Source organism: Felis catus, chromosome A2 (genome assembly GCF_018350175.1).
Source record: "Felis catus isolate Fca126 chromosome A2, F.catus_Fca126_mat1.0, whole genome shotgun sequence".
NCBI lineage: Eukaryota > Metazoa > Chordata > Mammalia > Carnivora > Felidae > Felis > Felis catus.
This window is the reverse complement of record NC_058369.1, coordinates 166444194-166458597: the sequence shown is the minus strand read 5'-3', so window position 1 is coordinate 166458597 and position 14404 is coordinate 166444194. Positions and strand designations below refer to the sequence as shown.

Below are 14404 nucleotides of genomic sequence, written 5' to 3'. Positions count from 1 at the left end.
CCCACTATGTGTGGTTGTCTTTAATGTTTTTATTTTATTTTGAGAGACAGAGACAGAGCACAAGTGGGGGAGGGGCAGAGAGAGAGAGAGAGAGAGGGAGGGAGACACAGAATCCAAAGCGGGCTCCAGGCTCTGAGCTCTCAGCACAGAATCTGACGTGGGGCTCGAACCCACGAACCGCGAGATCGTGACCTGAGCCAAAGTTGAACACTTAACCGAGTAAGCCACCCAGGCACCCCTGTGTTCTTTTTTTTTTTTTAAGTTTATATATTTATTTTGAGAGAGAGAGAGAGAATGTGCATGAGTGGAGGGGAGAGGCAGAGGAGAGGGAGAGAATCCCAAGTAGGCTCTGTGCTGTCAGTGCAGAGCCCAACTCGGGGCTCGAACCCACGAACCATGAGATCACGACCTGAGCCGAAGTCGGACGCTCAACGGACTGAGCCATCCAGGCACCCCACGATCTGTGTGCTTTAACTCAAGGAAGGCGGCCTCCAGCATAGTTTCCTAGTTACTGCTTGGATAAATGGGGCACCGATAGGCCTATCTACAACCTTCCACACTATGGCGAAAAAGCTGCTCAACTCACTCCCCCATTTTTACTGTCCACTTCCTGTGGACGGCTTCCCTCAGCTTCGAGCCTGGATCCAGTGCCCAGCATATGAAGACGCCTCCTCACCTGTGCTGAGCTGGGCCGGTGAGAGAACGACAGGTGAGGGAGATGTATCTAAACGCACACGCACAGGCCAGTCATGCTCTAGAACATCCCGTGGAAGGCCCTTTTTATACTTCCAGGGGTCTGAGCAGACCGTGCTGCCTCGCGCAAGCCTCTGCCGTTCTCGCCACCTCTGCACCTGCTCTCCTGACCCCTTAGGACCACATCCTCCCAGGGGGCAGAGAGGGGCTCCGGCCGGGGAACGAGTCCCACCTCCCACCATTGCGGTCCAAAGGTGCATCACCTTTGCAGGTAAGAAGCCTCGGGAGGGCAGGTGCAAGGTGGGGGCGGGGTTTCCCCAGGGCCTTGCCAGATGAAATGATCGACCGACCATCCACCATCGGAGGTCAGCCACGGGCGGGGAAGAGGGGAGCCCCGGCAGCTGATATCAGGCGTACTTGGGGAGCACTCCCTGAGCAGCGATCACCGTGCCTGCCGCTTCAGGAGTGCAGCCTCACAGCGAGCCTGGGGGATGGGCTCCAGCCTCATTCTTCCCATTTTACAGAGGAGAAAGCCGAGGCACCGTGAGGTTTGGTGACCTGCCCAAGGGACGCGCCCCCAGGTAAGCGATGGGGGCTTTGTCTCCAGACGGTCTGGCCCTGCACAGCGTCACCTTCACAAAGAGAGGCCCGTCCTGCCCACCATCCACTGTCGCGAGAGGACAACGGACGGGGAAGGAGGAGGCAACGGAGGTCCGGCCACCCACCTGGCTGCTGGGACCCGGCCTTTCATCCTCGGAGCCTCCTGGTCCCCGCCCTGAGGGTGAGCTGGAGGAAGCCTCCAATGTTCCCAAATCAAAGAGCGCAGCTGGCCCCACATGCCATTTGTCCCGTAACCCCTGCCGGGAGAGATTCCCGATGCTGACCCTGGGCCCCACCCCCCCCATCCTTAGCTTTGATCTAATGAGACTTAATCCCCGCTGGCGACCTGGCCTCCGTCCATCTGCTTCTGTCCACCATCCGGGCAGCAACGCCAGCCTCTTTGGGATTCTTCGGCCTAAACACCTGTTCCCACTGGCGACCCTTGTCCCCCGAACCTCCTGTCTTCCCACAGGGCGGCAGAAACACAGCTGGAGTGAAGCTGTCACCGGCCCCCTTAAGTGAGTGTCCCCCAACCCATCCAGAAACAGCCACGCCTGTCGCTGCGACGAAACGGGAAGTATGTTTAGTAACAGATCAGACGATTCCCTCCAAAGTAGGGAAAATAATATTAAAGTGGAGAGGCTTTCTTATTAAGGGAGCCTACCTCACCTGCCCGGCTTGAAACTGTGCCCCTGTTGTCTCTGGAACAAAACCACACTCACGTCGGGGTTCCCGGCTTCCACATTTCAGGGGCTGGGGGCACGGAAACAGCCTGATGGAGTTTGGGGAAATTACTCGCTTCCTGCGAGTTTTCCTTTACCCCAGACCCCATAAACGGATGGATGCTGCTGGTGTTTGTTTTAACCAGACCGTCTGAGACCTGAAGACACACGGGCAGGTCTGGATTTCACTGTCATGAGCCTTTTTTGCAGACTCCTCTGAGGAGGGGCACAGCCGCTCCCGGGTGAAGCAGGGGCTGGGGGGGTCTCTGAACCCCAAGATGGAGTGGCCCCCGAGTAGCGGCTGTTACTCGCCTGCGGCCCCCGTGTGGTCTGTGCTCTACAGGAAACGGGCACTCGTGAGCGTCTCTCCCAGCCGTCCTGCTTCTGGGGTCACATTCACCCAGCCTCCAACGACCTTGCCTCAGAAACAGCCCTCCTGACATTGGCCTCATCCACAGCTGCTGCAAAATTGAAGTTTAAACGAAAGGGGAAGGACACCTGCAGGGCTGGGGGCCGGGGAGCCTTTGAAGTGTGGGTGCCGAGCGCTTTGCCACCTTTCGGGTGGCAAATGGGTTTTCCTTCAGAGAAAATCAAATCCTTTGAGAGGGTGCCTGACCAGAGAAGATGGGGACCGAGGTGTGGGCCGCCGTTCCAGACGGGAACCAGCTCCCCGGGTAGTGACGCTCGGCCGAGGAAGCACTACCCAGCCCTGCCCGCCTCTGCTGACCCCCTCCCCCACGACCGTCCCCACACCGAGTGGACGGCTTTGCTGCAGAGCTGGCTGAGTGCACCCTCCTTGCAGCGTCCAAATCGGAACGTGGCCTATAGATGCAGTGTTTGCCCAGGTCCCGGAGGTGCCCCGCAGGGTCTCCGCGGCACCTGGAGGCTGCGCGTCCAGCAGGCTTTTCCCCTACAGCCGGCCCAGTTCCGATGACCCCCGGGAGCGGGGCATCCTGAGGGCAGGCCCTCCCTCGGTCACGTGTCACGAGTGGCCGGACGAGGAGTAGAGAAACACCCACAGCCGTGGGGTGAGAGCACCCGATCTGTGTTATCACCTGTGCCAGCCACGTGTGGGTCTCTTTTCCCCTGGTGGCCCCTCGGGCGGACCCAGGATGAGCCGGTGTCCCCGCTCCTCCCCGGGAGCACCTGCGGCCTCACCTGCAGACTCTCAGCACACCGCCCCCCCCCCAACCTTGGGGTCCGCACTTCCTGAAGGGCCTGAAGAGCCTGAAGGGCTGCGGGAAGACTGTGTTCGGCAGTAACCCTGGAGCGTCTGACTTCATCTGACTTTCAGGACTCGTGATGAGCGGTCCCCACCCCTGGGTGGTCTGAGCGGTGTGCCGAGAACCTGGGGTCTGGAGGGGACGCACTCGCTTCAGCGTGTCACGTCCCAGACCAGGCGCCGAGAAGAGAGCGGGACGGGCCTCCCCGGCTAGTGGTCTGGCTCCCGCTGGCTCCGGCCCCAGAGGACACAGCCTTGCCCCATGTCACATTTTGGGGTCTCTAGCCTGCCCCTCCCTTAGAGGAGGGGAGAGGACTGCGCGGGGTGGGGGGGGGGGCTGGACAGACCACAGTTGTACTGGGGCGACAGTGTCCCGCCCCCTCACGTCCTTCCCAGACCCTCAGGGGTCTTTGCACCTGTCGTTAGTCATCCTGGAGCAGGGTGGCCCTGTAGACGTTGACCGGAGGAGAGGAGGACACAGAGACATCCAGAGAGGAAGGCCACATAACGAGGGAGGTGGAGGCCGGGCCGAGCATCCACAAGCGGGGACCAGGGAGGCCTGCAGGCTCCCCCGGAGGCCCGAAGAGGCAGGGGGCCTCCCCTGCAGGTGCCAGCTTAGCCGGGATCTAAGGCTGGGAGAGAGTCCACTTCTGCCGCTCAAGCCCCCGGCCTGTGGGACCCTGTTTCTGCAGACTCCGCAGGAGGAGGGGGGTGGGGCGTGGCAGGCCGGGTGGCAGCCAGGCCGGGGACACAGGAGCCCCCCTCCCGCTGCGATGTCACGGTGCTGTTCCCGATGCCCGTGTGTCCTCGTCCGTCTGCCCGTGTGTCCTCGTCCGTCTGCCCTGACGAGGGGGCCGGCAGGGCCCACGCGGGACCAGGGTGTGCTGGGCTGTGAGGGTGCGGGAAACTCCCTCCGCCCTTTCCTTCCGTCTGGTCCCAGCCCCCACCCAAGAACATCCGCCTGGGCTGCTGCGTGTTCCAGAAGCTTCCGTGTGGGCTGCGGTGTGGCGAAGGCCGAGGGAGGGGATGAGAGCCAGGCCTGGAAAGAAGCCGCTGCCTACACTCCCGGGACCCCGAGGGGTGGCCACGTGCCTCGCGGGGCCAGGGGGACACAGGGGCGGGGTGGGGCGGGTGGGCAGAGGGGCAGGAGGGAGGCAGGGCTTCGGGGTTCCCGAGGGAAAGGCCAGCAGGGCTGGTTCAAAGCGTTCCAGGGGGTTCCAAGCTCTGGAGTGATGACAGCAGAAGAGGGTCGCCTCCGGGGGCTCGCAGGCCAGACAGGGGCGTGTGGCTCTGTGGCCGTGGAGTGGCTGGTTTGCGATGGCTGCCCCGGGGCAGAAAGAACACACACTGTACGGAAAACAGCACGGACCCGCTCCCACAACGCTCATCTGTCCTTCCTCTTGACAAGCCCCACATCCCAGCAGGGACGACGCAGGATTGCCCGCCAGCCGCCTGGGTCACCCAGCCAGGCAGGTGCGCCTGCCTCCCCGGGGAGGGAGGGGGTCCGAGGCCCGGAAGAGCTGGCTCCGGGGAGGCGGGGGGGGGGGGGGGGGTGGGACCCAAGGTCAGGTGGAGGGATCGCAGGGAAGAGGCCAGGCGTGTGAGCTCTGTCCGCGGCTTGTGCTTTATCTGCAAAGCTCCGCCTGCAGAGGAGTGGTAGAGCTCCACGGGGGCGCTCCGTGCCCACGGTTCAGAGACCACGGGGGTCCTTGCGTGTCACCGGGCGCCCGAGGACAGGACGCTGCTACCCATCTGCCGTTGCCTGCTGCCCAGCCCTCCCCCCGTCGTCCGTAGGTGTTTGCTTAGAGCAGGAAGGAGCTGGGGCCCGTGACCTTGAAGGGGGGAACACAGCTTTGCAACGTGCCAGGCTCCCTTCCGGGGGCCACGCGGGGCCCGGCCGCACATCTGCCCGGAAACCCGTGGTGGAAAAGGGCTGCTGTCCGTGCAGTGACAGCACAGCCCTGAGGCCAGGAGGCCAGGGCGTCCAGTCCCGGTCCCTCCTGGTCCCTCCGTGGCCCGGCTGCCCCGGGAGGGGCGGGGGGAGGGGGTCCGCTGAGAGCTGCAGAGGGCGCAGAGGGGTGCCACCCCCGCACCAGCCTCCCTGCCCCCTCCCCATCTTCCTTTTCCTCCCCCTAGACCACTTGTCTGTTCCCCTTTCTCTCTTCCTCTTGGAAGGCAGGAGCTGTGGGCAGAGGTAAGTGAGGCAGAGCGTGGCCCTTCTTTAGCTTTTGTGGACCAGGGCCCGGAGCCTCTTTGTAAAAACGATGGGGACCGTCACTCGGAGCCAGGCTACGCGTAGGTGTCCCTGTGCCTGATTGCCCCCGGAAGTGACATGCCTCCTGGGAGCACCAGGCAGAACTTCCCGCATGGTCCGAACCTTGGGGTCCGTGTTTCCCAAATGGTGTTCCTGGGAATGTCGGTCTGTGCCATGCAGAACGGATGAGGGGTTTCCGTGAAGAAACAGTCGGGCATACCACCATCTGGAGCCTCCTCCCAGAGGTGAAGATACTCGTGTGAGCATAATAAAGGCTCTGGCAAGTCCTGAAATGATAAACCTGTGTGGTTTCATTTAACCAGGCATTTCCCCCGGAATCTCTCCCTACGTAGCTCCTACTGATTCCTCGGCGTCTGGTGTTCTGGAACACTTTGGGAGGGTCCAGTTTTACAGCATCGGGGAGAAATGGTCTGGGAGCAAATCAACAGTGCACATGGTTTCCATTTTTGTGACCTAATAACCGAGCGGGCTTTGCCCACTGACAGGTTTGAGAGTGGTTGTCCGGGCCAACTCCTGGGGAAGATGGGACAGTTTGTCTTCAGTGTCCTTGGCCTCCCCTTCTCGTCCGCTTCTCCCGTCAGTGTCCCCTCTCCTTGACCTGCGCACATACCCAGTGTTCTGATTCTGCCTTTCTTTTCTGTCCTTGAAATGTCCTTCCATGACTGCGATAGAAAGCTTGTTTATACTAATGTGTAAATGGCTACCCAGCTGATCTCACTTACATTCCTTCGGGCAGGAAGTTTTGTGTGCGCTGCCCACATGCCTGGGGCGTTTGCCTTCTAGCCGAGGACCATCCCCCTATTTGCTTCAAGTTGAAGGTGTCCTCTCTAACTATAGAATTTCAAAGACGGCAGAGTTGCTTAGAGTATCTATTTACAGAAGCCTTCATCCATTCAACAAGTATTAATAGCGCTGTTATGAGAAACCCGGTCCTGTTCTAGATGCAGATGCAGAAACTACCCCGCAGGTTGGCAAGAGGGATAAGACCCCTGGGGCTTAGCTTCCGTCAGGAGAGACAGAGAAGACCAAGGTAAAGAGGTTTAATTTTAACCGAGTTGCTCTAGGCTAAGTGAGGAGGGATGGAGTCTGTCACTGGGAGCCGATCTACACCGTCCAGGAACTAGCCGCTGCCAGAGCGCGTTCCGCGGAGACAGGAAATTAGAGACGCTTAGAGCCAGGTGGGCGAACGCGTTCTGCAAAGGGCCTGATAATAAACAGAGAGAATTCGGCTTTGAGGCCACGCAGGGTCTCTGCTCGCGTGCTTTTGTGTTTTGAAAACCCATCAGAGACGGGAGACCCACAGTCACTCACCCCGGGGCCAACCCGGTCCAGATCCCCGGCTCAGTGATGGAGTTTTGCCCACCGGAGGGCCCTGTTTTTAGGGGAGCGTTCTGGGTTCCTTCAAAACAAAGCAGAGTAAAACTGTAACGAGCATTGGTTTAAGTCTGGGGGATAGAGGAGGAAAGTGCCTGAGGTTACGGTTGTCCGTGGTCTGTGTCCTCGGGGCCAGCCTCTGGTGCCCCGGCACTGAGTCCGACACCAGCCTGGATGCTGCTGTGACGGTATTTTGTAGCTGTGATTAACATTTAATCAGTAGACTTTGGGGAAGGAAATTACCCCCCAGAACATGGGTGGGCCTTGTCCAATCAGTTGAAGGCCTTAAGCGCAAAGACGGCTTTCCTGGCGAAGAGGGAATTCTGCCTCGAGCCTAACATACTCGTCCTGTTTCCAAGCCTGCCGCCTTTCAGAACTTGGCCTCGAGATGGGGACACCAAATCTCACCTGAACTTACAGCCCCTACAGTCAAGTGAGCCCATTTCTTTTCTATTTTTTTTTTAATGTTTATTTTTGAGAGAGACAAGAGTGTGAGCGGGGGAGGGGCAGAGAGCGAGGGAGACACAGAATCCGAAGCAGACTCCAGGGTCCGGGCTGTCAGCACAGAGCCCGACGTGGGGCTCGAACTCACCACCTGCGAGATCGTGACCCGAGCTGAAGTCAGACGTTTAACCGACTGAGCCACCCAGGCGCCCCAAACGAGCCCATTTCTTAAGTAAAGGTCCCTCCTTACACACCTTCTTGGTCCTGATTCTCTGGAGAACCCAGATGCAGCAGCTTCGAAAATAGTTGTTAATCCGAATCACCTCTTGGTAAATCACCCCGGGCCCTTGAACCTTCCCTGGACGGCTGCAAATGGCCTGTGGCCTCTCTGGCCCCACCCTTCCCAGGAGGGAAGAAAGAAAAGACTTCTCTGGAAAGGCATGGGGCCAGGCAGCTGCAGCGTCCTGAGCGAGGGGCGCACGGACCTCTGTTGAAAATCAACAACCACGGGCGCCTGGGTGGCTCAGTCGGTTAAGCGTCCGACTTCAGCTCAGGTCACGATCTCGCGGTCCGTGAGTTCGAGCCCCACGTCAGGCTCTGGGCTGATGGCTCGGAGCCTGGAGCCTGCTTCCAATTCTGTGTCTCCCTCTCTCTCTGCCCCTCCCCTGTTCATGCTCTGTCTCTCTCTGTCTCAAAAATAAACGTTAAAAAAAAAACTAAAAAAAAAATCAACAGCCGCTGTGAAGACATCCCCCCCCTCCTCTCTTTCTTGCCCCCTGTCCCTCAGGGCCACCCAAGGTTGTCTAGCCCAGCCCAGGAGCACAGCCACCTGCCTCTCAGGGTCAGGTGTCTCAGGTGTCGGGAGGCGGGGCTGGGGGCTGGGCCCCTGTGCCTCCACCTACAAGGTCCCTTCCCTTTCCTGGGCTGTCCTTGAGGTCTGACCCCATCATTTGGCATCTGGAGGTCCTGAAGGCTTTCCCTTTCCGAGTCCCGGGTTCAAGTGCAGATAGGCCCTAGCTTTTCTTTTCTCAACTGTGTCTTATGACGTAGGATCAACCACGAAGAAGGGCTACAGAGGTTCTCGCTCGGCGTGGTAGAGACGGTTAACCGTCCCTCCGGACACAGGAAGAGTTCCCGGTCTCCTCTGGATTAGGTGAGGTCGGGGAGGGTGGGACGGGGGTAGTAAGTGGAAGGCGTCCTGCCCTCTTTCCATTCCCCTGTGGCTGGTGGTAGGCCACTCGCCCCGGAGGACAAAGTGACCGCTAGGACGCGCAGCGAGGCAGCACGCGGGAGGCGCCTGGGCACCGGGCAGCCTTGGGGAGCAGATCCTCCAGACCTCAGTCTCCACCAGCCCCCCTCCTCCTTGGGAGACGAGTGCATCTTCGCCGGAACCTTCCTCCGTTCTTGAGAACTCTTCTCAGGAACCCTGTCTGAATCAGCATCGGCTCACGTCCTAGGCACCTGCCCACACCTCGGTAGGGACCCTGTTGGCCAGCTGCGGGGGGAGTGGCATCTAGAGCAGCGGAGGTTTGCAGGGGGAGGGCGAGGGTGTGGGAAGAGCCCCGTCCCGTGACGGTGGGTTGATGGGGGGCCCATCCCGGGGGCATATAACCCATCTTCGCCTCTGTGGCCACGGGTGGTCGCTAACGGGGGCATCGGAGGCCCTGCCTACCCAGCAGGAGAGGCGGAGCCGGGGCTGTCCTGGGTCCCCAGACCAGGAGCGGGAGTCCCCAGACCTTGGATTCTTGCCTTTCTGTGCTATTGGTCTCCCCGGAGGCAGCACGGGCTCAGAGGAAGCGCCTGAACGTGCGTGCGCGTGCGCGTGTCGGTGCGCGTGCGCTCCGACTGGGCCTTCCCAAGCCAAAGGGGAGGACCCGTTCAACGCGGCCAGAGGACGGATCCGTGGAGTGCGCACAGAACAAGTCAGACCTTTCTGAAACCTGTGTTGCCTTGCTGGTGGGTCCAATGGTGTTACCTTCTGTAAACAGAGCTGCGATGGGCGATTGGGATGGGGGTCCTGGGGCCGGAGGGACGGGAGTAATTGGCCGCGTGAGAGACACTCTCCTCACGGCAGAGCAGCAGCGAGAGCCTCTCGGAATTACTATATACCGGGAATGAATTTTAAAAATTCATGCTTCCCCGTCTTTTTCTCTTCATCACATGGTTCTTTAAGAATATCATCCTCAAAAGGCAATCTTAAATATTTAACAGGATCATTCTTGATTAAAATCTAATAAAAGGCGGGGGCTGCCTTCCACACAAAATGCACCCGCACAACCCAAGGGGCGGGGGTCTCCGAGGGGCTCATGACGCGGGTCTTGCTTCCGTCCTGCGAATCCAGGACCCCTGCTACTTCCCTGCACTTGGCAGGTCTACACCCGCCTCCAAGGATGGGGATCTGATTCCTGGGTTCTTATCCCGACTCCCCTGTGAGCAGCTGAGGAGATCACATCTACCCAATGGCTCGCCTAGCGCGAGCGACGTGGCCCGTCGTGCCCAGCCCTGGGCTGACCCGGCGCCCAGCCAGCCACGCAGAAACTCAGCAGGGTGTCCTGGGGGGGACGAACATGCCGCCGGCTCCTGGTCGTTTCCAAAAGTCGAGGACTCGTTCACGCCTGGACATCGTCTGTGCGTCTCCGGGCGAGAGGGCTTTTGGTCTGGAGAAAGACAGAATCTGCATTTGAGTGTCGAGAAAGCGCTATTTAAGTGACACTCCGTGATGCCTTGTCCCGTGAGTGAAATGCGCTCATGCTTTGCTGGTGGCTTGTTTCTGCCCCCCTTCGTCGCTTTCAAATTGTTAAAAGCCTTAGAATGACTGGTAGCTTGGAGGCTTCAAACCCGTTCCCCCCAAGGGCCCGGGAGAGTCCTTGCAGCCTAAGAAACGGGATGGGGACAAATTAAATGATAATTGTGCACCTGCTCCGGTCTGTAATTCAGACTCCTGTCATGAAAAAACAATGGGTAGCTTGGCCTTTCTTCTGTGTTGAAAGCGTTCATCGCGGTTGTTCAGGTTACAAATAAAAAGCCATAGGCCCCCCACCAGCAGATCGCTTCTTTCTGCCCCCGGGGCTGCTGTGGGTAGACACGGAGTGCGTTTTTCCGAGCCGGGAGCCCCTCTTGTCCTCCGGAGGTTAGACGGGCTCCCTGCTCCCCTTGAAAGGCTCCCTCCATGGTGCAGGGTGATGACACTGCATGCCGGTCGGGGTCTGGCCTGCACGGTGAGATCCACCCCCCCCCCCCCCGGCCCCTGTCATGTCTGTGTCCCTGTGTCCCTGCAGGATGATGTCCTGTAAACCACCTGGCCCAGAAGCTTCTCAAGTCACTGCGCTGGCCCACGTTTGCTCACATGGCTCCGCGTGGCTGCGAGGGAGGCTGGGAAGTGAGGTCTTCCGCAGGGAGTCCTGGTGCAGCCTGGGTGTTCTGGAAGGTTCTGAAAGGAAGAGAGGCTCCCGGGGACAAAGTGTGGTGTCTGCCATGGCCACGGGCACGGAGCAGGCACAGAGAGGAGCCGCGTGTCCACTTGTGAGGGGACGCCTGTGTCCTATGGTCACTCCTGGGCACTGAGCTTCCCTCCGGCCCCAGGGCTGGTGTCGGGACGGACGAGAGAGAGCTCGTCCCTTCCACTGGGGTGCGAGGGAGAGGCCACCACCGCAGGCTGTCCCCCAGGCCCCCTGGCCACCCCACCTGCATCTCAGGCACCGGGCCTCCCCGCCCCGCCCCCCCACATGGTGTGGGGCTCACACACCAGCACATTCCCGAGGGTGTGTGAGGATCAAGACCTACGAGCCCAGCTGGGGGTAAGGCCGCCAGATCACAAACCAGGGGCTTAAGCAGCAGAAATGCATCGTCTCTCAGGCCTCCTCGCGGCCCAAGATCCGCTGCAGTTGCCGGAAAACACGTGCTCAAGCCACCGCCCCCCCCCCCCCCCCCCCCCCCGAGTGTGGCGGCCCCTGGTCCCCGGGCTTGTGGCAGAGAACGCCCCCGCCCCCACCCCCCATTCCTGTCGGTGTCCACACTCCCCTTCTTATGAGGACGCCAGTCACACGGGATTAGGGCCACCCTGCTCCCGTGTGACCTCGTCTTAACTTTCCAAGGAAGGTCACATTCGCAGGCACTGGGGGTTAGGAGTCCAACAGATCTTTTCCGGGGGGGGGGACACAGTTCGACCCACAGGAAGGGTTCTGTCCAAGTTGAGGGGAGCTGGGGAGAGGCGAGCAGGAGGGGGAATCCACGGAAGGTTAACTGTTGCAAGGTTTTATCTTTCAATAGGGTGGGGACAACAAGTGCCTTTTTATCATTCTTTGTATTTTTCACTTGTGGTAGAAAAGGAGTAAACCCACAACAATAGAGCAGGGGAGGAAATGAAGCCAGAGGGCCATGGAGGGGTGTGGGGGGGGGGGCGGGGTGGGGGAGGAGGAGGGCCGCCCAGGATGGGGGCGGGGTGCCCGGAGGAAAGACAACCAGTGCCGGCTGGGGGTGGGGGGGATTTTATAGTCCCCACAGGTACCGCGGGGGCAAACAAGCCCTGTAGAAGCTAACTTAGAGGGCAAAGACCGTCATCAACATCAGGGAAAGTTACACTTGGCACCAGGGGCGCCTGGGAGGCTCAGTCGATTAAGCGTCTGACTCTGGCTTTCCGCGCCTGGTTCTCGAGTTCCAGCCCTGCATCGGGCTCTACGCTGACAGTGCAGCACCTGCTTGGGATTCTCTCTCTCTGCCCCCTCCCCGGCTCGCTCTCTCTGTCTCTCAAAATAAATAAAAGTAAACTTAAAAAAAATTGCACCAGCAAATAAACATCTTACCGCATAAGGGAGCGAGCTATGAACAATATTAACACAACCATATACTATCGTAAGCATCCGGCATCAGTGTCGGGGGGGATGTATGACAGGGTTAAACCACGGTTCCCCATAGGAACCAACGCGGTAGCTATTCACAGTATTCATCCGCATGAGGAAGGCTCTAGAAACAACAGCCAGAAGAGACAGCTGTGGATGGCTGTGTCAGCACAGAAATTCCAAGTGGTGGGGGTGGGGTGGAGGGCTGCTATTCTGTTATAAGCTGCCCAACGTGTTACTTTTTTTTTTTTAAGGTTTATTCATTTTTGAGAGCGAGAGAGCGAGAGAGAGGACGAGCTGGGGAAGGGCAGAGAGAGAGGGAGACACAGAATCCGAAGCAGGCTTCAGGCTCCGAGCTGTCAGTACAGAGCCCAGCGCGGGGCTCGAACTCACAAACCGCGAGATATGACCTGAGCCAAAGTCGGACGCTCAACCGACTGAGCCACCCAGGCACCGCCCCCCGCCTTTGACATGTTTAAAAAGGTATACGTGTCAGAACACGGCACCAGTGTGGGAACCCCAGGGACGCAGGCACGGAGGGCTTGACGGGCTCCTGGTCGCACATGAGGGCCAGTCGGGGGCGAGTCGTCCCTTGTGCTGGGGACCGTCAGGCTTTGTGGGAGGCTGTCCCTCCAGCTGCCAGCAGCGTGTCCCTGGGGGGTGGGCGACAGTCGAGAGCAGCTGTCCGGGGTGCCTGAGGTCCCCGCAGGCCCTGTGCCCGCGCTCGAGACCCCGGCTGGATGCCTGGCTCAGCTGGCAGTGTGCTCCGGAGGGAGACAGCACCTGGGGAAGAAGGCAGGGCCGCCGGCCTGGTGGGGCCGGAAGGGGACATGTTCGGGCTGGGGAGATGCCCTAAGGCAGCCCCCGGACCACCTCCCCCTCTTCTGCGTCTCAGCTCCGGTCTCGATCCGGCCACAGACTGCTGGGGCTCTGGGCCTCGAGGGGCGGCCCACACAGCCGTGCCTCTGGCCAGAAGCCCACTCTGGACCTTTCGGGATGCACATCTGCAGAGACAGTCTCTCTGGTACCCGGTTATACCTGCAGCAAGGGACACGGGGGACAGCAGGGCCTGCCTGGGGCGACGTGGCTTGCAGGGGCCTCGGGCTGCCCTCTGCGGCCTGGGGGCAGCATCGCGGGACCCCCATTCCTTCTCTCCGGGAGCCCTTCCTGTTCTCAGCGGCGTCTGTGGCCCCCAAACGGCTAAGGGCCACCCCCTTCGAGTGGGGCTCGGCCGGGCTCTGTCAGCCTCTCCGGCCCACAGATCTGTCCTCGGCCACAAAGGGCAAAGCTGTGGGGTGACAAGCCAGGCTGGTGCCGGAGGGCAGAGCGGTGTCATCACGTCCCTCAGGCATCGAGGGACGACGGCTCCTGGACGTCTGTGCGTGGAAAGAATTTCCAACCTCTCCTCTGTGCCCTCCCCCCACTGATCTGGCTTCCAGCCGTTTATGCCCATGAATGAGGGGGAAAAGGGTATTTTTCTTCGGTAATGTGCCTGCGACCAAAGCGCCTCATTTAAAAATTCATTTCGGCAGAGGCCGTGGCCTCTGTTACCGTTTTGCCTGGGCCCCGGGGGTGAAGGCTCTCCCCTTGCTGGCTTCAGACGGTCCTGCTCGAGCGTCCCGTTCCGTTGCCAGGTCTCAACAGCAGGCAGGAGCAGCCGGGGGTCACCGGAGGCCCCAGTTCCCCGCCGGGTCAGACAGACGGGTTTGGGAGCCAGAGACGGGAAGGCAGGTGTGCGCACCCGGCCGGAGCCCTGCTGCCCCTTCCTCCCGCACCCGAGCCCTGACAATGCCCGCCGCACTGATCCGCCGGGGGATCCAGACCCATTTTCCTCCCCGAGCACTGGGGGGCGGGGGAGACTGAGTCCCGGAAACGGGCGGTGATGAGGCAGTCTGCAAACGGGCCGTGAGCCGCCAGTTAAACCACCAGCCGACCGTAAGGTGACTGGGGAGGGGTCCGGGGGGACCCGGTGGCTGCTTCCACAGCATCAGGGACTCTCCCTTCTGGTTGTCGACGTTTTGGCCACCGACGTGGCACCCTTCCCACACTGTCATTTTCAGCAATCTGGAGAACTGGCCCCAAATCCCAGTCCCCCGTGACCCCAGCGAACAGATTGTCTAAAGCTCTGTCGTGTTTGTCTGTTTGACAAAGAGAACACGGTACCGACAGCCAAACTGCCACCGGGTTGGCCTGGCGGGACACACCCCCGGCCCCCTTGGCCGCTGAGGAGGGCGCG

At 60.3% G+C, this 14404-nt stretch overlaps 3 long non-coding RNA genes across 3 annotated transcripts; 2 read left to right on the top strand and 1 right to left on the bottom strand.

Moving 5' to 3' along the window:
* Positions 1–361: 361 nt before the first annotated feature.
* On the top strand, positions 362–4329 carry LOC109497804. The gene is made up of 4 exons (XR_002154233.3): positions 362–709; positions 793–964; positions 1218–1474; positions 1766–4329. It is a non-coding gene; the product is annotated as an uncharacterized LOC109497804 (long non-coding RNA).
* Positions 4330–5383: 1054 nt separating this feature from the next.
* LOC123384168 lies at positions 5384–9090 on the bottom strand. Its single transcript, XR_006594904.1, has 3 exons — positions 9003–9090; positions 6824–6911; positions 5384–6716 (listed from the first exon to the last, which is right to left on the bottom strand). It is a non-coding gene; the product is annotated as an uncharacterized LOC123384168 (long non-coding RNA).
* LOC109497712 lies at positions 8086–10369 on the top strand. Its single transcript, XR_002154111.3, has 3 exons — positions 8086–8805; positions 9111–9286; positions 9672–10369. It is a non-coding gene; the product is annotated as an uncharacterized LOC109497712 (long non-coding RNA).
* The last annotated feature ends 4035 nt before the right edge of the window (positions 10370–14404 follow it).